This window comes from Thamnophis elegans, chromosome 3 (genome assembly GCF_009769535.1).
Source record: "Thamnophis elegans isolate rThaEle1 chromosome 3, rThaEle1.pri, whole genome shotgun sequence".
Classification (NCBI taxonomy): domain Eukaryota; kingdom Metazoa; phylum Chordata; class Lepidosauria; order Squamata; family Colubridae; genus Thamnophis; species Thamnophis elegans.
The window spans coordinates 132,902,540-132,926,063 of record NC_045543.1 but is presented as its reverse complement, the minus strand read 5'-3'; the positions used below and the strand labels follow the sequence as shown (position 1 = coordinate 132,926,063).

Sequence of the window (23,524 nt, the reverse complement as noted above, 5' to 3'; positions counted from 1 at the left end):
CCCATAGCTTTGGCCATCAGACCAGCTTTAGAAATTTACCACCAATTTGCGTTTTTGTTTAATCAATGTGATAGAAAACTTATTCAATATATGGAGAGATTATGTATGAATTAACTCCATGTAATTGAGTTTGACTCCTGGTGACTTTATGATCGGACCCGTGCAATTTTCTTAGCAACAACTTGATTTGTTTTGGGATATTTTTTCTATCTTTCAACTCTAGCTGATGTTCTTGGTATTTTCTACCCTGATGCTTAAGTTGGGGAATCTGCACAGGTAGTCTAAGCATTGTCATTTCACTAAGTAAAATAAATGTCATCGTTTAATTGTTTAAAGCTTATTAAAAACAATCCTATTTAGTTGATCCCATTCAATTTTTGAACTCTTTACATATCTTATAACCAGTCCAGTGGTGGGTTCCAAATTTTTTAACAACCGGTTCTCTGCTGGGTGGGTGTGGCTAGGGTGGGGATCATGTGACTGAGTGGGCATGGCCAACTCTACATCACTTGTGTGGGTGGTACCTGTATGGGACAGGCAGGTTGGGGAGGGAATCCAGGGGTCTGGTGGGGGTGGGTGGGTGGGAGGAAAGATCCAAGCTCTGTGTGTGTGTGTGTGTGTGTGTGTGTGTGTGTGTGTGTGTATGAGAGAGAGGGGGGGGAGACTGACTGCGTCAAGCAAGACTGGGAAAGCTGACTGCAAGAGAAGAAAAGTTGGGTAAGCTGTTTTGGGGGTTTTTTTAGGCCATTTTAAGGCTGATTTTTGGCCCAATTTTGGCCCCAAACCAGCCCCCAAATCGCCTTTTTGTGGGGATTTTTCAAGCTGTTTTCAGGCCATTTTTTGGATTATTTTTCACCTGACTTTTAGGCTGATTTTAGCTGGATAAATGGCCTGAAAACAGTCTGAAAAATGGGCGGGGCCATCTGGTGGTCTGATTTGCTGGTTCTCCGAACCCCACAGAATCGGAACAACTGGTTCGGGCGAACCGGTCCGAACCAGTAGCATCCCACCTCTGAACCAGTCCTTGATGCCATGCTGTCTCCAGAAATTTTGCACCTCCTGGTTTATGGTTTCTGTGATGGGCGGGGTTAGCCACAATTGTTTTAACAAATGGTGGTTAAACAAATGATGCAATGTATAGAATAGGTCCACCATTGAATCCACATTAAGAAAAATATGAGCAACTTGCCTTTATGGAAGTACATGAGAATCAAGGCTGCATCCAAAGGACCAAATTTTAGACCTGGTTCGGGATGTTTAGCCTAGAGCTTTAAGTGGTGTCATTTCCCACACAGCTGGGGGAAGATCCAGGAAGTAAGACTTCGGAAGGAAGTCTTCCTATATATATTCCAAAAAGATTTTTGTAATGTTAATCAATGCAGAATCTTGGAAACTGCAAAAAGAATGTGTAGTACTATAATTAAGGCAGTCTTCTTTGTCACCTTTGCTGAATTGCCATTTATGAGATAATCCTAGGAGATTCCCCCTTCTGTCTCTTAATTGTTTATGTCTATGTCTCCCACAACCTCCCACATGTGGTAAGGATGGCAGATAGCTTGATCTCCTTCATCATCATCATCATCATCATCATCATCATCATCATCATCATCATCATCTTTGTTTAACAACCCCGTAAACCCTGGAGAACTGAATTGTGTTTACTGGCCAGATTTGTTCAGCAGATACTATTCTCATTGAGCCCAGAGAGAGAAATATCTGCTTCTACCTAGGATCGAACTCACAGCTTCCTGATCGTGAGGCGAGAGCTCCATCTCTAGGCCACCGCACCACTCTAGCCTGATCTCCTAAATCCCTAGGAAGAACTGGACAATCTAAGCTGACATCAGGACCCAGGTGAAATTGACCAGAGGGAGGGCAGGTTTATTCTGATACAGCCCGGAAGATCAAGGCAAGCATAGTATGAAAGAATCATGGGGCTGGAAGGGACCTTGGAGGTCTTCTAGTCCAACCCTCTGCCCAAGGCAGAAGTACTTATACCATCCTGGACAAATCTTCTCTTGAAAACCTCCAACAATGGAGAACCGGAGCACAAATCCGGGTGGCAAGCTGTTCCACTGATTAATTGGTTCTATCAGGAAATTTCTGCTTATTTCCAGATTGGATGGATCTTCTACCCATTCCTTCTTGCCCTACCCTCAGGTGCTGTGGAGTATAAATTGACCCCCTCTTCCCCAGGACAGCCTCTCAAGTGTATGGAAAATGGCTATCATGAGTCTTAGTGGCGCAGTGGTTAGAGTACAGTACTGCAGGCTACTTCTGCTGGCTGCCAGCTGCCTGCAGTTTGGCAGTTCAAATCCCACCAGGCTCAAGGTTGACTCAGCCTTCCATCCTTCTGAGGTGGGTAAAATGAGGACCCAGATTGTTGGGGACAATGTGCTGACTCTGGAAAGCACTGTGAAGTGGTATATAAGTCTAAGTGCTATTGCTATTGCTAAAATATATTCTGCAGCAGCTGTCTGTAGTATAGGCCAGCCTTGATACACAAAATTTGGGGGGAGGGAGAAAAGAGCGGGCTGTGTGTGTGTGCCACTGCAACTGATTGCAAAAGCAACATTTATCCTCAGTGCATTCTGTGCCTGGTTATCTTAACCAGGTTAAGAGAACCCCAGTGCGACAGAAGTGAGTCGATTTCCGATGCTAAGCTCTGTATCTGGGGAAACCTTTGTTAACTTGGCCAAGAAAAAATAGCAGAAGTTCCATCTTCCGAGGTGGGTAAAATAAGGACCCAGATTGTTTGGGGGGCGGGAATATGCTGACTCTGTAAACTGCTTAGAGAGGACTTTAAAGGACTGGAAAGCTGTATATAAGGCTAAGTGCTATTGCTATTGCTAAAATTGCCCTACCCTCAGGTGCTGTGGGAGTATAAATTGACCTCCCTCTTCCCTGGGACAGCCTCTCAAGTGTATGGAAGATGGCTATCATGAGCCTTGGTGGCGCACTGGTTAGAGTGCAGTACTGCAGGCTACTTCTGCTGGCTGCCAGCTTTCTGCAATTTGGCAGTTCAAATCCCACCAGGCTCAAGGTTGACTCAGCCTTCCATCCTTCCGAGGTGGGTAAAATGAGGACCCAGATTGTTGGGGGCCATAGGCTGACTCAGTAAACTGCTTAGAGGGGGCTGTAAAAGCACTGTAAAGTAGTATGTAAGTCTAAGTGCTATTGCTATCCTGTCTCCCTTTAGCCTTTTCTTCGTTAGACTCAGCATGCGATTTAGCCTCCAGAACCCTGGAGCATAGATAGCACAGCTCAGAAAGCTTTTTTTATTTCTAATAAATAAATAAATAAAAGGCTAAGAAAACCAGGCGATCTTGGCAGGAAATGCAAAGAGAGGTACTAAAAAGAAGAATGGTTTTCATTGGTGCAGCGTGCCTAGGGGTATAAGAAGAGTGACTGGGCTGATTAATTTTTCCCTTTTGGCTGCTCTGGCTGAGGTTGGTGGGAAAGAGAGCCCATCTGTGTTTCCCAAGGACAAAGTCCTGTTCTTTTCTTGTGGATGTTTGAACCCGCTGCCACCCCTCTGCAGCTTGCCGATTCCTGAATGTGGTTTTTCTTCAGCTTGGATGAGCTGCATTTTGTAACCAGAATGCCCCTCTAAACATACAGAACAGATGCTTTGTCTCTGGGAATAAGAGCCAGTTTTTTCTAATGAGTGCTTCCCAGTCTAGTCGGTGTCAAGTACCATTTTATCAATGAGCGCCTGAATGACAAAAAAAAAAAAAAAACCCAACCACCCAGTTGAATTATTGGGGAGGAATTTGAGTTGCAGCCCGGAGAGGTTCTTTTACATTAAACCTCGTGTTTCAGCCACCCCGTTTCTGCAAAAGAAGGCCCTGATTCTGATTCTCCTCCCGTCTCCATTTTGCCTATGCCCAGAGCAACTCTATAAAGGGAGAAAGAGGGACGCAGTAGCTAAGATGCTGAGCTTGTCGATCAGAAGGGTCAGCAGTTTGGCAGTTTGAATACTTACGCCGCGTAACGGAGTGAGCTCCCGTTACTTGTCCCAGCTTCTGCCAACCTAGCAGTTCAAAAGCATGTAAAAATGCAAGTAGAAAAATAGGCACCACCTTTGGTGGGAAGGTAACAGCATTCTGGCATCTTCGGTGTTAAGTCATGCTGGCCACATGACTATGGAGACATCTTCGGACAGCGCTGGCTCTTCGGCTTTGTAACGGAGATGATTACCGCCCCCTAGAGTCAGAAACAACTAGCACATATGTGCGAAAGGAACCTTTACCTATATAAAGGGAGAAAGCATTTATTTAACCCAATGTTCTTCAGCCTTAGCAACTCCTAATATATTTGGACAGAATTCTGGGAGTCGGTCTACATATTTTAAAATTGCCAGGGTGAAGGGATACAAATTAAGCCTAAACCTTGCTAGCCATGTTGATTGATCCATGCTGGGTAAATATCTAATTCAATGCCTCCACACCATGGAACTCATTAGATGATTTGGAGTGCTCACTCTTACCTGCTCAACTCGAACCATTTGGCAAGGTTGTTACAGGGACAAAGTTAGAAGAGAGAAAACTACCATGATTCTCTATATAGAGGATGTAAGGGTGTGTAGAACTGACTGGCCTTTAAGGAAATCCTCAAAAATCATTAGACAAAGAAAAGGGGCAGAAGCTTGTCATGAGTCCTGGAAAAGGAGATACTATTAGGAAGAAACATCGGCTGGATTCAGCATTGGGTTTCACTTATTTTTACCACTGGTTCGTGTGCGTGTACCTTCCACACATGTGTTTTGCTCACGCCCAGCCTTCTGCGCATGCGCTTTGCTCATGCACACAATTTCTGTGCATGCGCTCGGCCTCAAAAGCGTGGCTAAATAGGATGGCATAGCGCCGCTTTGCCCGAACCGGTCCGAACCAGCTGAATACCATCTCTTGTTGGATTCTCTCTGATTTCCTCGGGTATAAGAGGGATCAGATATGCGAGATTCAGTAGTACAGTCTAACTGTACTACTGAAAGCCAGAAAGATGGGTCATCCAGGAGTTAAAATTGACTTGAAAGAAACTCGACCTTTATGCTTTTGAAATCAGTTCAGTGAAAGGGAAATAACATGCAGCAAGAGGAAAAGAGATAACAAGCATTATGGAAACATTATGGATGGGATCTGATATAAAACGATCAGTGGCATGGCTTTCAAATAAGATTAAAGGTAATTAAGAAAGATTAATTGAAAGCATTAAGAGGGATTTACATGAAGGGAGATGTCTTAAGCAGTTATGGAGCAAGAGATCATTGCAGGGAAAATGAGGATATTACTTAAGATCATTTTATTTTTTGGCAACTATAATTTTTACGCCTAGCCAGTATGAAGTGATTTTGATATATTTATTTTTTTCTGGCTGTACAGAAGAAAAGTGAAAACTGAAGGAGAAAATAAACCTAAAGCAAAAGGCAGATCTGAATTGAAACATAGGGAGTGCCTGGAGCACAGTCCTGCTTAATACTTTAAATCGGGGGTCCTCAAACTTTCTAAATAGGGGGCCAATTCACGGTGTTGGGGAGAGCAGAAAAGCTGGGTGGGCGTGGCTAGGTGGTTAGGTGACTCAGTGGATGTGGCTAAATAGCTGTATAATTGGGTGGGCGTGGCCAATTTAGCAGTCCAAAGAATACACACAAATTAAATTTTAATTTGTTATGCTCCTGCGGGTGGAAAGCAGGTTAGTGAAAGGATGTATCTGGCGTGTGTGTCTGTGTGTGTGTGTGTGTCTGCCTGTCTGTCCTCCTTCCCTCCCTCCCTCCCTCCCTCTCTCTCTGGAGGCCGGAGAGGCAAAAGATGGGTCCATTTTTGGCCTCCAGAGGTCTCCACCCATCCTGTTTTTGGCCTTCCCGGCCTCCAGAAGGCGGCTGGGGGCCAGTGGGTAGGTGGGGTGATGTGGGTGGGGCAGCCTCACGGTCCTGTGTGGCCCAGATTAATGGCTTTGGCGGGCCATATCTGGCCCATGGGCCATAGCTTGAGGACCCCTGTTTTAAATCATAGGAGAGGGGGAAGGATTGTGTGATTTTTTTCTCTCTATAAAATGCTGTCCAGCATCACAAACTCTTCAGGGTTGCTTGTGGCCAGACTGATATCCTGCATGAATTCATTGTCATCTCAACCAGTGATGCCCCTGCATTCTGAAATTATGAATCGGACATCTCACGTTTTCTTCCTAACTTCTTTTTTTATAAAAAGTTTTTTTTTAAAGAATATGAACATTCCATCTTTTCTTTTTTTTTTAATTGAATTGGAAAAAAAAGCTTTTACAAATATTTACCTCCCCTCCCCCACCCCCCCACCTGAACCTACCCCCCCCAACCTTCTCTCCCCCCCCCCCGACTTGCCAGAACAAATACAGGGTATAAATCTTTAACAAAGATGTTCTAAAATAAACTTAAAGAAAGTTAATATCATCTTTCATTTGAGCTTTAACTCCTCTTTTGTTCGACTAACTCTGAACAGATTATATCATTCCTTGTTTCTTCAGTCATAAACTGGAATTTCTTAGTCCCGTATTTATTTTGAATATAGTCAATCCATCTTCTCCACTAAAATATGGAACGCTTCACGAATTTGCGTGTCATCCTTGCTCAGGGGCCATGCTAATCTTCTCTGTATCGTTTCAATTTTAGTATATGTACTGCCGAAGCGAGCATTACATTCCATCTTTTCTTAAACAGTGTGTCGTCTGGGTACAAATGTCTCTGTGCAACAGCTATAAGAATTTACAACATCATTCACTACATTGATATTAATTCTCCAATCTTACAATTATAGTATATTAAACAATTGAGCATAATAAACCTGTTCATTTTTCCCTCTTAACGTATCTTCTGATAAGAATATAATAATATTAAATATAATAATCCTCATTATCATAATACTAACAATTATCATATTGTTTACATCTCTGTCTTAACATATTTTCTACTCTTCCTTAATTTCTTCCTTTTATTTCCGACTTCCATTTTTATTCTCTAACCATTGATAAAATAATTCCCATACATAACATTCAGTTAGTTCTTTCTCCTTAATTGCCAGTGTTAGTCTGTTCATTTCTGCACATTCTAATATTTTCCTAATCACCTTCTCATCTGTAGGGATCTCTTCACTTTTCCAATTTTGTGCAAACACGATTCAAGCTGCGGTTAATACATGAATAATTAAATATGTGTTCTCTTTACTATAAGTTTTAGGCAAGATCCCCAACAGAAATATTTCTGGCTTTAAATCAAAGTGTTGTTTTATCATCTTTTCCTAGCCATGTTTTTTTTTTCCTAACTTGTTCTGCTAGATACACAGAACAAGCAGGAAAAGGAAGTTGCAACCTATGGGGTGAGAATAGTGGCAAGCCATGCTTAAGAGTGGGTGAAGCATGGCGAGGAGGTGATGGAACTCAGGAGAGAGGGGGAAGCAAAAGTGGAAAGACCTTGGCGAGTGGGAGGTCTCCTAGCAACATCAGCGCCACCTCGTCAATTTAAATCGTGTCTTCATTATGAATGTTGAAGATTTTCTGCAAACATAAATTACGTGATGATGGTTGTCATGCCAATACTAGATTTTTGATCTTGGTATCATCAGTAGGAGTACAAATTGTCCTTGAAAAGTTATAGTTGTACCCCAATCTCTATTTTAGCCTTGTCCATTTTGCAAGAAAAGCCCATCACCACCTCGCCTGACTGTACATTGTCCAAAAGCAATGATTAGCATTTGGGTATTCTGTCTAGAGAGTGCAATTCAAAGTTTGTATCTGCTGATCTTCTTGACTAGAGCTCTTATTTGCTGCTTTATTATTTCCCTTACTCTCCCTTGTTTCTAGCTGATATTTCTTCAGCACCTATTCTTTGGTCTTGTTCTGCTTTTTCCCCCATCTGTTTCAGCTTGCTTGCATCTGATCTTAGCATGCTGATCTTATTTTCCAGTCCGACCTTCCATTTTGGTGATGCACTGTTGCAGGGGTGGGTTCTGGCTGCTGCTACTGCCAGTTCGCTCAGGGGTGCATGTGCTTGATGCGTGCTACGTGTGCATGCACAGTACTAAAAAAAATGCTTCTGTGCATGTGCAGAAGCAAAAAACAAGATGGCAGTGCCTAGGGCGCTGCCGAGAGAACCGGTTCAGGGGTGTGGCATGCCTAGGTAAGCATTTACTACCTACTCAGCTGAACCGGTCCGAACTGGTAGGAACCCATCTCTGCACAGCTGGGCCTTTTTTTTGTTTATTGTTTATTGATTTTACATCCCAGGTATTCCATTAAAGCTGCAACTGGTTCTTGCAGCGAAGTGCTTCTTAATATTTGGTATTGGTATCCTTTAATACTCGTGTTCGCTGTTTCTTTGGAACAAACTTCAGTGTAGACAACCTTGTTCTGTTGTTTTTGTGCTGTTCTAGCTGCTCAGTTATTCTTCGTTTCAACTCTTCTTCTTTAGTTAGATGACTTTGTTCTTTCTTAGGAGAATACAGAGAAGAGGATGCCTGGTTTGGGACTGAAAATGATTTAGTATCTATCCTAGCTTCCTCTATCGATGACTCCCCCTTACTTCTGGCAGGACTTCAATTTCTTTGCCCCTGAGTAGACCTTTGCAATTCTCCCAGTCCTGCTTCTGTGAATATTTTGTTTCGATTTATAAATCAGTGCTGATAGATGCTGGATGTTGTTCTGTCCAGAACTATCATCATCATCATCATCATCATCATCATCATCATCATCTAAGAATGTTCTTTAGATGCCAAGGTTGATGTAAAGAACAACAAAGGGAAAATAATTTATACTAGGGGTGAGCTTCAAAAATTTTAGCAAGGGGTTCTCTGCCCAGTTGCTGAGTGGGCATGGCCTAGTCAGCCTTCTGCACCACAGCAGGGAGGGGGGCATTTTTTCCCTCCCTGGGCTCCGGAGGCTTTCCTCGAGTCTCCGGGAGGGCGAAAACGGCCTCCCCAAGGTTCAGAGGCCGTCTGGGGGCTGTAAATAGGTTCCCGAACATCCAGTAAGCCTGTTTTTCGCTCACTCTGAGCCTCCCAGCGTGCCCTGCACTTACCTGCATCCAAAATGGGCCACGTGGGGACTCCTGAGAGGGGAGGGGTGGGCGAGGCCAGCCAGGAGTGGGATTTGGGGGGTTCTCCGAACTTCACATAATCTTAGCTAGAGGTTCTCCCAACTCCTGCAAATCCCCAGCAGCCCACTCCTGATCTATGCAATTTGCTGAGGGCTGTATTTGGTAACCAAATCTTTATTTGTAGTCTTTCTCCTGATAGCATCCCACAGAATATTATCTTCCAGTGGGTTGAAAACTAGTAGATCCAGAATTCCCCACATGAGGGCTGCCTGGGCATTCTGGAACCACTAGTTTCAACTCAACTGGAAGAATCACCTTGGGGAATCAAGGTTTAAGCATAGCCTAGTTAAATCAGAAGGGCAACGAAGTCAATTTTCATGACCAGAAGTGAATGTGGGTTATCTTGTCATTGCATTGCATCTTGTCCTTAGCATGGGGTGGATTTTTGTTTTTGTTGCCGCATCTTATTTAGGCTGGTAATGTTGACGCAACTCAGTTGCCTGATACCTTAGCTCTGTTTTAACTGTGTGCCAGACCTCCTTGAATGCACCAGGAGGAAAATGTACCGGAATCCATTTAATCTGTATGGAATAATTCAGTAGTAATACCTTTCTGCTGGAAGGTATAATTACTGGCACACATGCACACAGTTGTATTTAATCAGCAGGAAAATAGAAGAAGACATTAATATGCTGACAATAAACATATGGGAAAGGCCAGAATGGGTTATATCTCTCAGGGTTTCCAAAATTTGGTTGTCTGGTATACAAACAAGAATACTTTGAGGATTATCTTGTTTCAGTCATACACTTTGTACCCCTAGGAGACCCTTTCCATCAAATCAAGTAGGACTGGTGTGACTGTGATGGACAGGGCACAATTTCATTTATTTAGAGCAGTGATTCCCAACCTTTTTTTGGCCATGTCCCACCTAAACATCTCTAAAATACCGATCTCCCCCCCCCCCCCGGTGACGTATAATTCTTACTTTACTCAAAAAGTGAACTCTACTTACACGGAGGAAGCCTACAAGGCCATTAACTTGGTTTAAACAAGGTTCAAATTGCCCCCATTAAAAATCAAATTGCCCCCCTGTGGGGCGTGGGGCCCACATTGGGACCCACTGATTTAGAGTGTTTCTTTGGCCCTGCAAGCATCAACTCACAGCAGGAAAAACCATCATAGAAACAAAAAACCTCCAGTTATAAAGCAACAGAAGTAACCTAAACTGGCTGTGGAATTCTGGGAGTTGGAAGTCCACCTATCTTAAAGTGGCCAAGGTTGAGAAACACTGCCACACACATAATCCAACAAATGAAATCTATTGTAAGGTCAAAATGATGCCTCAAAGGCCTGCTGGAAGAGGATGATTTTCACCTTTCTCATGAAAAATTTCAGAGTGAGTCCCATTCTGATCTCAGGGGAGAGCCAAGCCCATAAAGGATGGGCTGAAACCTTTGTGATCCATAGCACGTTCCTGAAACAGCAAGAGAGTTGAAATAAGCGAGATCATTTCGTGGTTAGAAAAACACAATGGGGGAAGACTTAGTAGAAAATGGTACTGCAAGTAATGAGAAATATAAACTGAAAGGAGGAAGAAAACAGTATTGAAAATGTATCCAGAAATCTGTTGTTCTTCCTATTGTATTCCCGCAAGTACAGGGTCCGCTTTTCAGATCATCGAATACCACTTTTTGCATGCTGTGCCGCACGATTTATATTCGCTAGAAAGCAGGAAATTCTGTTTTCTAGCTAATATAAATCGTGCTGCACAGCTGCTTCCCCCCTACTTACCTTTGCAGACTCAGAAAAGGCCTCTTAGTGCCTGCGGTGTGTATGTGCGTGAAGTGCGCCTGCAGTGCGCATATGCACAAAGCGTGCCTGTATGTGCAAAGCAAACCTGTAGCAGACCTCCGAGCATTTCACCCCTGCTATACACATTGAGTACAGTAGAAGGTTTCGGATCCCGTTGCAACTGGTATGCTGTGCATGGGGCAGGGCATCCTTGTCGGGCATGCATGCTGCACATGCATGCACACGTCACCGCCCTGCGAAAACCCAGCTGCTCAACAGAGGTCGCACAGGTGCCGCACTCTGTGCTTGTGTGTGCAATTGGCCCGTTTGTGTCAAAAACTGGTAAGGAATGCGGGTAGGGCGGGCCAAACGAGCCACAGTTCCGGTACGGTGACCGCTGCTCCCAGCTACCACTGGTACACCCGTACCAGGCCGTACCTCCTGGAACCCATCACTGATTGAGTAGGTATTAGTCTAATCACAGGTTTAAGAAGCAGCTTTCCTCTCTGAATACTCTTTTCCTTGAATTTTATAAAGCCTTCAATTAGGTGGAAATACTTTTCTGGAGTTTGAATAATAACACACGAGTTCACACTAACAGAAGGTGAAAAACCATTGATCATTTTAGAGGAAGTTGAATCTCTGTATTTTATTGTTATTATTATTCTCGTCCTCTGGTAGCAGGCCAAAAAAAAAACATCAGCTGGGAAGTTGTGTTTTTAGTACCTGAGAATGTTGTCAACAAATAAAAACCTTGCTGGGAATTTATTCTGACTCCCAAGTTTCATTTTTTTTCAAACAACATTTGCCTATTGCTTATTCTGGCACCGTGGAGCAGGCTGCCTGTATTTTAATACTTGTTGGTGTATTCAAGTATTTTAATACTTGTTGGTGTTGGGAACAAGGCCGCAGGCTTTTTTTCAAAACATAGTAAATAGAGACAGTTGCCCAGGGAGAGGTAATAATTCCAAGTTGGGTTGGTGCCTCCTGTGGAGATTTAGAAAACATCAAGAGCTGCCTGTCATCCAGAAAGCAGAGAAGCTAATCAGGATGGGTACTATCTGTAGTGTTGGAGAGGATTAGTGATTTCTGATGCCAATGGACATTGTTACCCTTCAGCATAAAACAGTGCTGTGGCTGGGGGAAATGGACATTGGGAACAGAACATGACTCGGGTCCCTCTCCTCAACTCCAGATAATGAAAATCTGTTTCTGAATAACCCATTCCTATTTTCGATCAACCAAGTCATGTATGCACTCTCTAGATTTGTTGTCTAAAGACAAAAATGGAACATGAATAAAAGGTTTTGTAAGAACAAGACTTCCCTTCCTTCCCCTTCCTTCCTCTCTTCTCCCTTCCCCTTCTCTTCCTTTCCCCTTCTCTTCCCTTCCCATGTCCTTTCCTTTTTTCTTTTCTTTTCTTTTCCTTTACTTCCCCTCCCCTCCTCTCTTCTCCCTTCCCCTTCTCTTCCTTTCCCCTTCCCATGTCCTTTCTTTTTTCCCTTTCCCTCACTTCCCTTCCTCTTCCCCTCTCCTTCCCCTTGTTTCCCTTCCCCTCCCCTTTTCTCCCTTCCCCTTCTCTTCCTTTCCCCTCCCTTCCCATGTTCTTTCCTTTTTTTCTTTTCCGTTCCTTTCATTCCCCTTCCCTCCACTTCCATTCCTCTTCCTCTTCCCATCCCCTTCCCTCTTCCCTTCCTGGGAGAAATGGGGTATTCCCCTTTTTCTAATTACTAAGTTATATCTCATTCATTTTTTATTTTGGGGGGACACATCTGTGCTGTTCTATTAAAATCTATTAAAAAGCCCAGTCCAAGCAATCACTCTAAATAGGTTTACAGTGCAAGCAAGAAATTGTGATGGGAAACGGATACCCCATCTGTGTGCATTGGAGCAGTTCCTTCTTTATGGAAAAAACGAGAACACAAAATCTTGGTTAAATTGAGCAACAGGATTGTCAAAGAGGAGATTAGGCATTGATAAATCCTACATGTTTATGTGGATTTATCTAAGATATAGGCATAGGCTCCTTGAATCATTTCCAGGTGACCTTCATTAAATATGGATTCTCTTATCATTTGGTATTTTTTATTTAATAGCCTAGATGAAAACTGGGCAGGAACACTTATTAAATTTGAAAGTGACACAAAATTGGGTAGGTTAACTAATTCTTTTTGTAGAACATTCTAAATGACATTATTAAGTTAGAGAAATGAGCTGAAAGTAACAAATGCAAATTTTTTCGCTTAATATCAAATGCCAAATGCACAGTATGGAATGTGGGATACCCAGCTTGGTAATAGCACTGGTGAAAATGTTTTTTCAATGGTGCTGGAGCCAACAATGTAATGTAGCTGCAAAAAAAGGTAAATGTAATTTTAGACCACATCAACAAATGTGTAATTTCCAAATTAAAAGAACGAATGATTCTGTTTTATTTTGCTTGAGCATACCAGTCTTCAACATAGTGTTCAGTTCTAGGCCTTAAGCTTTGAAAAAGGTGCAATGAAATAGAAACAGATTCGGAGAAGGGCAACAGAAGTAAGGAGGGGACCAAAGTGTTTTTTTGGTATTTTATTAACATTTATTATAAGATAAAAATATAAAAAGAAAAGTTGAAAGTTAAAAAAGGAGAAAGAAAGGTAGAGGGATAAAAGCAGTGGCTTGTGTCTTTTTTCAGTGCACTAGAATACAAGAAAAATTACAACCACAATCATTTGCTTTACATTTCTAGACATTTTGAGCCATTTCTATAACATCAAAGTCATTCTAGTCATCAAAACCTAAAATCAGAGTTTTCAGTGTCAAGCAAAACATCCAGAAGTGGTTTCCAAGTTGAAACAAAACTAAATAGGTTCTTCTCTTTAATTAAAACATCCACTTTTGCCACCTCCAACAACTCACCTTTACCATCCATTCTTCCATTGTGGGTATCAAAAATGAGGTGTTAAAGAAATTGCAAGAACTTGGTACTTTTAGCCTTAAAAAGAAAAAAAAACTGAGAACTCTGTGCAAGTATCTGAAATAATGTCTCATAAAAATAATTCAAGGCATGTTTCCCCCTGCGGATATGGAATAATGGCTTAAAGGCAGATACTGAATGTTAGAACAAAACTTTCTAACAATTAGATCAGTGTGACAATCATTAAGTTACCCAGGATGAAATAGCCTCCTCCTTCATTGCGTGTGTTCAGGAAGAGGTTAAGTAGTTATCAGTCTGGAATGCTTTAATTTGGTTCTTCCTTTGAACAACTTGTTGGATGCCATAGATAAAGGTAAAGGTTCCCCTCACACATATGTACTAGTCATTCCCGACTCTAGGGGGGGGGTGCTCATCTCCATTTCAAAGCGAAAGACCAAACGCTGTCCAAAGACACCTCCGTGGTCATGTGGCCGGCATGACTAAACACCGAAGGCACATGGAACACTGTTACCTTCCCACTAAAGGTAGTTCCTATTTTTTCTACTTGCACTTTTTACATGCTAGGTTGGCAGAAATTGGGACAAGTAACGGGAGCTCACTGCGTTACGCGACATTAGGGATTCAAACCGCCGAACTGCTTGCCTTCTGATTGAATTGCCTACCTTCTGATCGAGCTGCTTACCTTCTCAGTGTCTCAGCCATTGAGCCACTTTTGGATGCCATGGTTACCCCTTCAAATTCTAGGAGTGCTTCTGGTACACTGTTGTTATGCCTGCACTCTTATGTTAAAGTGTGCAACGGCCTCGAGTAGCTCAAGAGACCCTACGTAGGAACTCAGGACCCAGCATGGGAGTGCTGCCAAGGGTGATGCACACCAAGAAGCAGCAGTAGAAGAACAGTTGGCAGAAGGGAAGGAATCTGTGTGTGGAGATGTTGACCTTCAGCCAAGAAGCATCTCAAGGGGTTCTAGCTGTCCTCATTTCCTATTGCCTCTTATCGTGACTTCCTTATAGAAAGAAGTATGCAGGTGTGACTTGATTGATTGATTTGATTTGATTACATTTATATGCCGCCCTCTTCCCCAAGGGGACTCAGGGCGGCTCACAATTCAAATCAGGGGAGGGGGGTACAGACAAGAAATAAAAGACGGAACATAACAATACATAATTTAAAAAGAACACACAGCAGTCATACCATTCGAGGCGGGGGGCAACAGCTCTTTAGCCCCAGGCCTGTGGGAACAGCCAGGTTTTAAGGGCTTTGCGGAAGGCCTGGAGGGTGGTGAGGGTTCGAATCTCCATGGGGAGCTCATTCCAGAGGGTCGGAGCAGCCACAGAGAAGGCTCTCCTCCAGGTAGTCGCCAGTCGGCATTGGCCGGCGGATGGAATTTGGAGGAGGCCTAATCTGTGGGATCTAATCGGTCTATTGGAGGTAATTGGAAATCCTGGTACAGGGTTTTGAGTTTCAAAGAGAAGGTGATGGGGAGTTACTACGAGAGTTTACTCCTGGGTCATTTACTATTGTTAAAGGAAGCGAGCCACAAAGTCTGGAGTTTATATATGAATAACTGTTTTCTTTAGAGAGTTAGACGCACACAGAGAAACATGCACGCGTTTCAGAGATTTTTTCTGTGGCCACAATCTTCAGTTCTGCAGAATTATTTATATACTGTATATATAACTCTTGTGTTCAGCGGATACCCTGAATGACTCGTTCCAGCATGGTGCCTTCCAAATATGTTATATGGCAGCCCTTCCTTCATTCCTACCAGTTTAACATATGTTCAAGGCGATAAGAATAGTAGTGAGGTCCAGATGGAATCAGATTAGATCCTAAAATATTTTGGGATTGGACATCTGAAGGGCTTCAACCTCGTTTTGCAGTTGTCAATGATCAAACTCTTTCTCTCTGAGGCATGACCATGAGTGGTCAGGTGAGCCAGCAAGCAAGGGGTCATCTTTTCTGCATTGATGCCAAGGCTTTCCTGTAATTTTTTCCTCCTCTTTCTTGATATGACTCAGGCACTATAAAACCAGTGGTGACAATGTTTTGGTAACTGCTATGGTTGATGATAGGTGACTCAGTGGCTAAGACACTGAGCTTGTTGATTAGAAGGGTTGGCAGTTCAGCAGTTCGAATCCCTATGCTGCGTAACGGAGTGAGCTCCCGTTACTTGTCCCAGCTTCTGCCTCCCAGCAGTTCGAAAGCACGTAAAAATGCAAGTAGAAAAATAGGAACCACCTTTGGTGGGAAGGTAACAGCATTCTGTGCATTGAGTCGTGCCGGTCACATGACCACGGAGACGTCTTCGGACAGTGCTGGCTCTTCGGCTTTGAAACGGAGATGAGCACCGCCCCCTAGAGTTAGGAACAACTAGCACATATGTGTGAGGGGACCCTTTTCCTTTACCTTATGGCTGATCTGAAGATTTATGTTTTATTTATTTAAACTAATTGGCTTTAATATTACAAATCCTTTCTGTCTCTTCCCTCCCTCCTGCCCTTCCTAGAATTCACTTACAGAAGAAGTGGGCATAAATGACAAATGAGAACTTGTACATCTGTTTTTAAAATTTGTTTTGCAAAAGGGTGTTCTTCCAATAACAAACTTGGACTTGTGCCCCTTAGGAATATGAGGTAAATAACTTGAATGCTAGGCTAAACAAGCCCACATGACTTCCAGGAATGGGGAAAACAAGCATTTTTTTTCTCCTCTTGTAGTTCCACACTTCATCCAAAAGAGGTCACTGTTGGCAGTCACCAACTTGAGCAAGCAGATTCTCCACTGTATTAGATTAAATTAAGATCCATTTGTTTCTAGACTAGTCTTCTTCAGCAGGCTTTGCCCTACCACATGAGCCTGGCAGAGGGTGTGGCAACCATTTCCCAGTTCTTACATGTGATCTGCTGACATGCCTAGAACTCATGATTGAAGTGTGATGTCCTGATGACTACCAGTTTAGATAGTTAATGTCTAAAGGAGGACCGGAGATGTTCATTGAAGTATAAAGCAATTATTGATTTATCCATGCCATCCAAATTTCAGGTCCTGTGCTTCTAACCCTTCAATTTTTCAGCTGTACCTGTCCTTTCACTCAAACCCAACAACAAACTGCAAAATACAATTTCAGATCAATTTCAGATAGACCCAGCCTCTCTCTTTCTTTTAATCTTGCAATGCCTCTGCCACACAAATTTAGATCCTTCTGCTACTGCTTAAATAGTGCATTAGTTGTCAAAACAGGTACTGTGTTTTCCCCCAAAATAAGACAGGGTCGTATTTTCTTTTGACCCCCGAAATAAGCACTTGGCTTTATTTTCGGAGAGGTTTTATTATTTTTGAGGTGCAGGAGGCAGCGAACATGGTCACCTCATGGCTGCTGCTGTGTTGCAATGTTTTCAGGGAGGGCTTATTTTAGCACATGCGCTCAAAAGCCTGATTGGGCTTATTATCTGGGGAGGTCTTATTTTTGGGGATACAGGGTATTAGAATAGAATAACAGAGTTGGAAGGGACCTTGGAGGTCTTCTAGTCCAACCCCCTGCCTAGACAGGAAACCCTATATCATTTCAGACAAATGGTTGTCCAACATCTTCTTAAAAACTTCCAGTGTTGGAGCATTCACAACTTCTGGAGGCAAGTTGTTCCACTGATTAATTGTTCTAACTGTCAGGAAATTTTTCCTCAGTTCTAAGTTGCTTCTCTCCTTGATTAGTTTCCATTCATTGCTTCTTGTTCCACCTTCAGGTTCCTTGGAGAATAGTTTGACTCCCTCTTCTTTGTGGCAGCCTCTGAGATATTGGAACACTGCTATCATGTCTCCCCTAGTCCTTCTTTTCATTAAACCAGACGTCGCCAGTTTCTGCAACCTGATATTTTACGTTTTTCTCAATCTCAAAATTCTTTTGATGATTTTTTTAATTCATCAATTCTGTTTGATCTTCTATTTTCTTATTTTTCGTTAACTTTGTTGTCTATTGTTTATTAATTTGGAAACCTGCTAATGAACCAAATTCTTTTAATTTGCCCTTTAATGTTTCAATCTCCTTTAAGGGATTGTCTAAAACCAACACCAGGTTATCTATCAAAGAAGCTTCCTGATTTTTAAAAACACGAATACGGCTAATCTGGCAAAACTTGTTCTTGAAATTCTGTACTGACGTCTGAAATTACCGCAGTATTTGCAAATTGCTTGTAGATTTAACTCTTTATATTAATTTGTTTTAGAATCTTCCCAAGTATTGATGTCCAACTCCAATCTGAAGTTGATTTCTTTTCACATTTGAAAATAGGTTAGTTAGGTTACCGGTACTTAGTTAATTTAGTTTATTGATTAGCCAATAGGCCATATCAAAATCCAGAATTACAAATGCAAATTATTAATAATAATGGAATAAAATACTATAATTTGATATAATTTTATCATATATATATATATATATATATATATATATATATATATATATATATATATATATATATATATATATATATATATATATTTCAGTATCATCCCTACAATCTATCCCAGGGTAACTCAAGGCTGAGTCTGGTGTGCAGGGTACTTAAATCTGGCCCGCAGGGCCGGCCTGGAAATATCAAAGGACCACCCCATGGTGCCTTTGCTGGTCAAAACGGGGTGTAGGAGGCTGCCCTTGCGCAGCCCCACCATGCCCCTTAGGGTGGCAGGGTGCTGCAGGAGACATTCCTCATTCCTCCCCCCGCCGGCCCAGCCTATGGAGGAGAACTACAATGCTGATCTGGCCCTTGAAATCCAGATCTACCCAAATCAGTCCTGGATATGCTGATCTTCTAGTAACCCAGGGTGCTTACATATTGAGTAGATGTATTAACCGTTAAGCCACGGGTTCTCCATGCTTTGTCAGCTATTCCAGGGGAGAGATTAAGTATTTTTTCTCTGGTGGGACCGGTCTGTCAGGTCAACCTTGTCTATCCAATTATGGGATAGAGCACACTACTTCTGCTTTTGCCCCTTCAGCCCCGTGAGGAGAACCCATGGCTTAGAGGTTATTCCATCTACCTAATATGTAAGCAGCCCGGGTTTGAATCCCAGAAGGGTATGGCTAGCTGATGAGAGCTAAATAGCTTGAAATAGATCTATACTAGTCTCCCTTTATTTCTTTGTTGGTAAAACATACATTTAACACAAAAATAGTTTGTCGTGAAAGCGACTGCCTGCGAAGGCCCCAGGATTGGGGCTGAAAGGTGAATACGGAAGCAGTATGCTCCGTCCCATAATTGGGTAGACCAGGTTGCCCTGATAGACTGATCTTTAAAAACATTTAAAGAGAGTCTAGCAAGCATTAAAGAAGATACATGAAGCCACCTAATTGCCTGGACACCGTTCCTGGTCTAAAATATGAACTATGAGTAACCAAGCCATATTCAGCTGCTCTGTGCAATGAGGTGGATCCTAGTATTGGTACCTTCAATCATTTGATCCCTGACGAATTAGTAATTGCTAACATGATTGCACTACAGATTAGATTGCCCCAGAACTGCTTGAGGATGCATAAGGTTGTGCACATAACACTGGTCTGAAACTCTTTAAAGCAGCTGCGTCATTTGGGGAAAGACTCGGCTGCTTCAAGAATTAGCACACAGGTTGCTTATATTTGCAACCCCAGGTGCCTTTTTCCAGGGGAATCCAAAATGCAGCACACCCTCACCTTTTAGTCATACTCAGGGACACGGTTGCTGAGCAGTAGTTTCAAGTCAGCCCTTTAAATTCCAACTGCTGTATCACAGGAGCACACCCAGTTTGGCCTCTGAATTGTGTAGCTAATTCCCAGGTTTCCTGTAACACATTATTCTTTGGAGTAAATTAATTGTTCGTATTAAATAACTGTATCTGTGATAAGGGATGACTGGACATGACTGCATATCCGTGACCCTCTTTTGCTTGCCTAATTCTTGCATTTCCTTCACTTATTTGCTTCTTAAGTTGAATAGCTTTAAGTGTACTCCAGCTGCCATCTGAATGTCAGGAAGACATTTCCTGGGTAAAAACATTCGATTGTTACAGCCTCACCTCCTCCTCCTCCTCCTCCTCCTCCTCCTCCTCCTCCTCCTCCTCCTTGCCTAAGCAAGACTTTGCTCTCAATTAAAAGTTGTGCAACTTCTTCTTTGCTTGATACTTTGCCCTGGCTACCCTTTGGCTTCTTTGCTGGCGAAATGCCACAATAGGCCAAACATGCGTCTTTCCTTCTTTCAGCGGGAGTTCCTTCTTGAAAAAAGAACTTTAGCACCACGGAAAAAGATTGAGGATTCCAGAGGCCATGTGGTCCAAGCTCCCCTGTCTTTTGATGTGTGTCACTGGCTCTTTTGAGCATGGCAAGGATCAATAATAGAAGTTGTTTTGATTCCAAGGGTCTCTAGGATCCTTTAACAACCGGTTCGGTGATCGCGTGATTTGCACACACACAGTTTGAAGAAATCTTCATTTCCGGGTTTCTTCTAAGGAGTAACACAGAACTGATTCTGCTCTGTCATGCGAATCAGCTGAGAAGATAAAGGTAGGAAAATAGCGTAGGTGGATGGGCCCCAATCTGATTGTCAGGGCGAACCGGTTCTCTCTCAGCTGATCATCAGAGCTATCGGTTCGCCCAAACCAGTCTGAACCAGTAGAATCGCATCCCTGGTCCAGTGGTGAAATTCAAATTTTTTTTACTACCAGTTTTATGGGTGTGGTTTTGTGGGCGTGGCTTGGTGGGCGTGTCAGGGGAAGGATATTGCAAAATCTCAATTCCCACCCCACTCTGGGCCCAGCCAGATGTGGCATTTGCCGTTCTCAGAACTACTCAAAATTTCCGCTACTGGTTCTCCAGAACCTGTCAGAATATGCTAGATTTCACCCCTGCCCTGGTCTGTAGCCACTTTCTGTAAGCATGAAAAAGTGCCATAATATTTGAACAGGCTGTTCAAATATTTATTGCAAAATTATTTGAATTCCTCACCTGATGTGAATCTCCACTGTTATGGAATTGACCTCGCTTGTTTCCTGTACTTTTTATAAATATTCCATATAGCTAGTCCTTGGCTTATGAACCACAGTTGAGCCCAAAATTTCCGGTGCTTGGCAAGATGGTTGTTAAATGAGTTTTGCCTGACTTTACGACCTTTATTGCCACAGTTGTTAAGGGAGTCATTGCAGTTGTCAAGTTAGTAACACGGTTGTTAAGTGAATCAGGCTTCCCTATTGCCTTTGCTTTTCAGAAGGTCATAAGAGGTATTCACATAACCCCGGAACACTGCAACCATCTTAAATACAAACTGTTGCCAAGCGAATTTTGATCACCTGACCATGGGGATTCTGCAACAGTTGTAAGTGTGAAAAACGGCCATAAGTTGCATTTTCAGTGCCCTTGTAGCTTTGAACGTTGGCTAAACTTTAGGTAGGATTTAGATGAAGCTCCACATTATGTGCCAGTGTAGGGATGGATTACAGATAGTTCTGAAGGATTCACAAACTGTCTGGCACTGTCATGGATTCACCCCAGGACCCCTTTCCAGATGCGGGTTCAGAGGATTGCAAATCTCAGTTGGAGTCGGCAGTGGAAAGTGTGATGGTCTGAATCAGGCCTCAGAGAGTGCTAGTCTCAGCTGGGTCTATCGGGAGGAGTGACAGCAGAGGTGGCATTCAGCAGGTTCTGACTAGTTCTATAGAACTGGTAGTGGAAATTTTGAGTAGTTCGGAGAACCATAAATACCACCTCTTCGTGGGACAAGGGTTGTCTAGTATCAGTTAAGATTGGCCCTACCCTTCTGTTCCCTTCCAGAAGAATAGCTCTACTGAATTCAGTTGGCTTTATTTTTGAATAAATATGAGATTACTCTGTAAGGCAGATCTATGTGATGGATTAAATAGGATAGAATAGAATTCTTTATTAGCCAAGTGTGATTGGATACACAAGGAATTTGTCTTTGGTGCATATGCTCTCAGCATACATAAAAAGAAAAAAAGACATTCATCAAGAATCATAAGATACAACACCTAGTTATTAATAAGCAATCAAAGCATACTAGGAAACAAATAAAACAATATAAATCATAAAGATACAAGCAACAAGGTTATAGTCAATGCAACTTTGCTAGGAAGAGCAAATAGTAAATATTGCCATTTCAAAATAAGAGCAACACTGATTTATAATTTACTTAAAAGAATTGATCTCGTTTTAGGGCAGAATTGTTTCCTTTCTTTTCTCCAGCTAGCGCGCAAAGAACTTGCACTCCTGGACGAAACATGCCATGTGGGAATTGTTACCCTAAATCACTCTCCTGTTTACTGGTGGGGCGCTAGATTCTTTTATTCTTATTTGGAGCTGAATGACTTTAGGTTTTTGAAGTGTATGAATAAAACATGAAGCCAGCTCTTTGCTGCTTTTCCGTGTTTCTCCTTTTTAAACTTGTTCCCTTAAGAAATCAGCACTTAATCGGGAGCAGTTCCAACCTCAAGATTTCATTGCAGCCACTTTCCTGTTTTTGTCCTGCTCTTATTAGATAACAACCCAGACTTTAAACATTGCCATCCTGCTGCCCTGCAGAGAGGTTTTACTAGAAGTTCCCATAACAGCTGCTTGTCCTTTGTATAAATGAATTTGAAATGCAAGCAGAGCAGGAGTGGTATTCACCTTCCCTACCAATTTGCAAATGTGAGCACTCAAATGTGAGCCCACCTCCACACATGCGCTCAGCGCATGTGCTTTTGGCAAAAAAAAGGGCCTAAATCAGTGGTGAAATTCAACATTTTTACTACCGGTTCCAGTGGTGGGATTCAAATAATTTAACAACTAGTTCTCTGCCCTGATGACCAGCTGGGGCTCGGTGGTCATGTGACTGTGTGGGTGTGGCCAACTCAATGTCACTCAGGTCAATGGGCGCTTCACCTTAGCTGTTAGAAAGTAATAAGAATTAACTGGAGAGACAGTTTTTGTAAGCAAAAAAAATTAGACTAGAAATAACACCAGAATGTTTCCTTCCTGCCTTCCTTACACGATTAGCCCTATAAAGTGGGAAAAAAACAAAACGAGATTTCTTCCGACAACCGGTTCTCTGAACTGCTTAGAAAGTTAACAACCGGTTCTCTCGAATAGGTGCGAGCTGGCTGAATTCCACCAATGACCAGTTCTGTGGGCGTGGCTTGGTGAGAGTGATTTGGTGGACTTGGGAGGGGAAAGATACTCCAAAATCTCCATTCCCATTCCACTCTGGGCCCAGCCAGAGGTGGCATTTGCCGGTTCTCCAAACTACTCAAAATTTCCGCTACCGGTTCTCCAGGACCTGTCAGAACCTGCTGGATTTCACCCCTGGCCTAAATGGGATGCCATAGAGCTGGGGTGGGTGGGCGGAGTCACCCGCAATTTCCCCTACCGGTTCGGGCAAACTGGTCCGAACTGGTAGAATACCACCTCTGAAGCAAGAGAGCTTGAATACTAGCAGTAAAATGTGTTCCTCATCTTTAAGGATAACCCGGAAATTTTGATCACTGTACACTATAGTCCTCGACTTAAAACCAGTTGCTTTGCAACCATTCAAAGTTGCAATGGACCCCCGTTCCACCCCCCAAAAGCTGCTTACAACCTGTTTCCAACAGGCCATTCCCACCGTGGTCACAGTTTGGACAATCAGCAAATGGCTGGCATATATGGCTGTTTTCAGCAGTGGTGAGTTGTAGCTGCTTTACTACTGGTTCGTTCGTACTTGTGCGCGAGCTCATGTGAGCACATGCGC

General features: G+C 42.7%; 1 protein-coding gene and 1 non-coding gene across 4 annotated transcripts in view; one reads left to right on the top strand and one right to left on the bottom strand.

Annotated features, from left to right (window-relative positions):
* Window positions 1-23,524, top strand: part of NEDD4L (NEDD4 like E3 ubiquitin protein ligase) — a 343,050-nt gene that overhangs the window by 67,795 nt on the left and 251,731 nt on the right. The gene's annotated exons all lie outside the window — the stretch shown is intronic.
* On the bottom strand, window positions 6,561-6,667 carry LOC116506871. Its single transcript, XR_004255085.1, has one exon. It is a non-coding gene; the product is annotated as a U6 spliceosomal RNA (small nuclear RNA).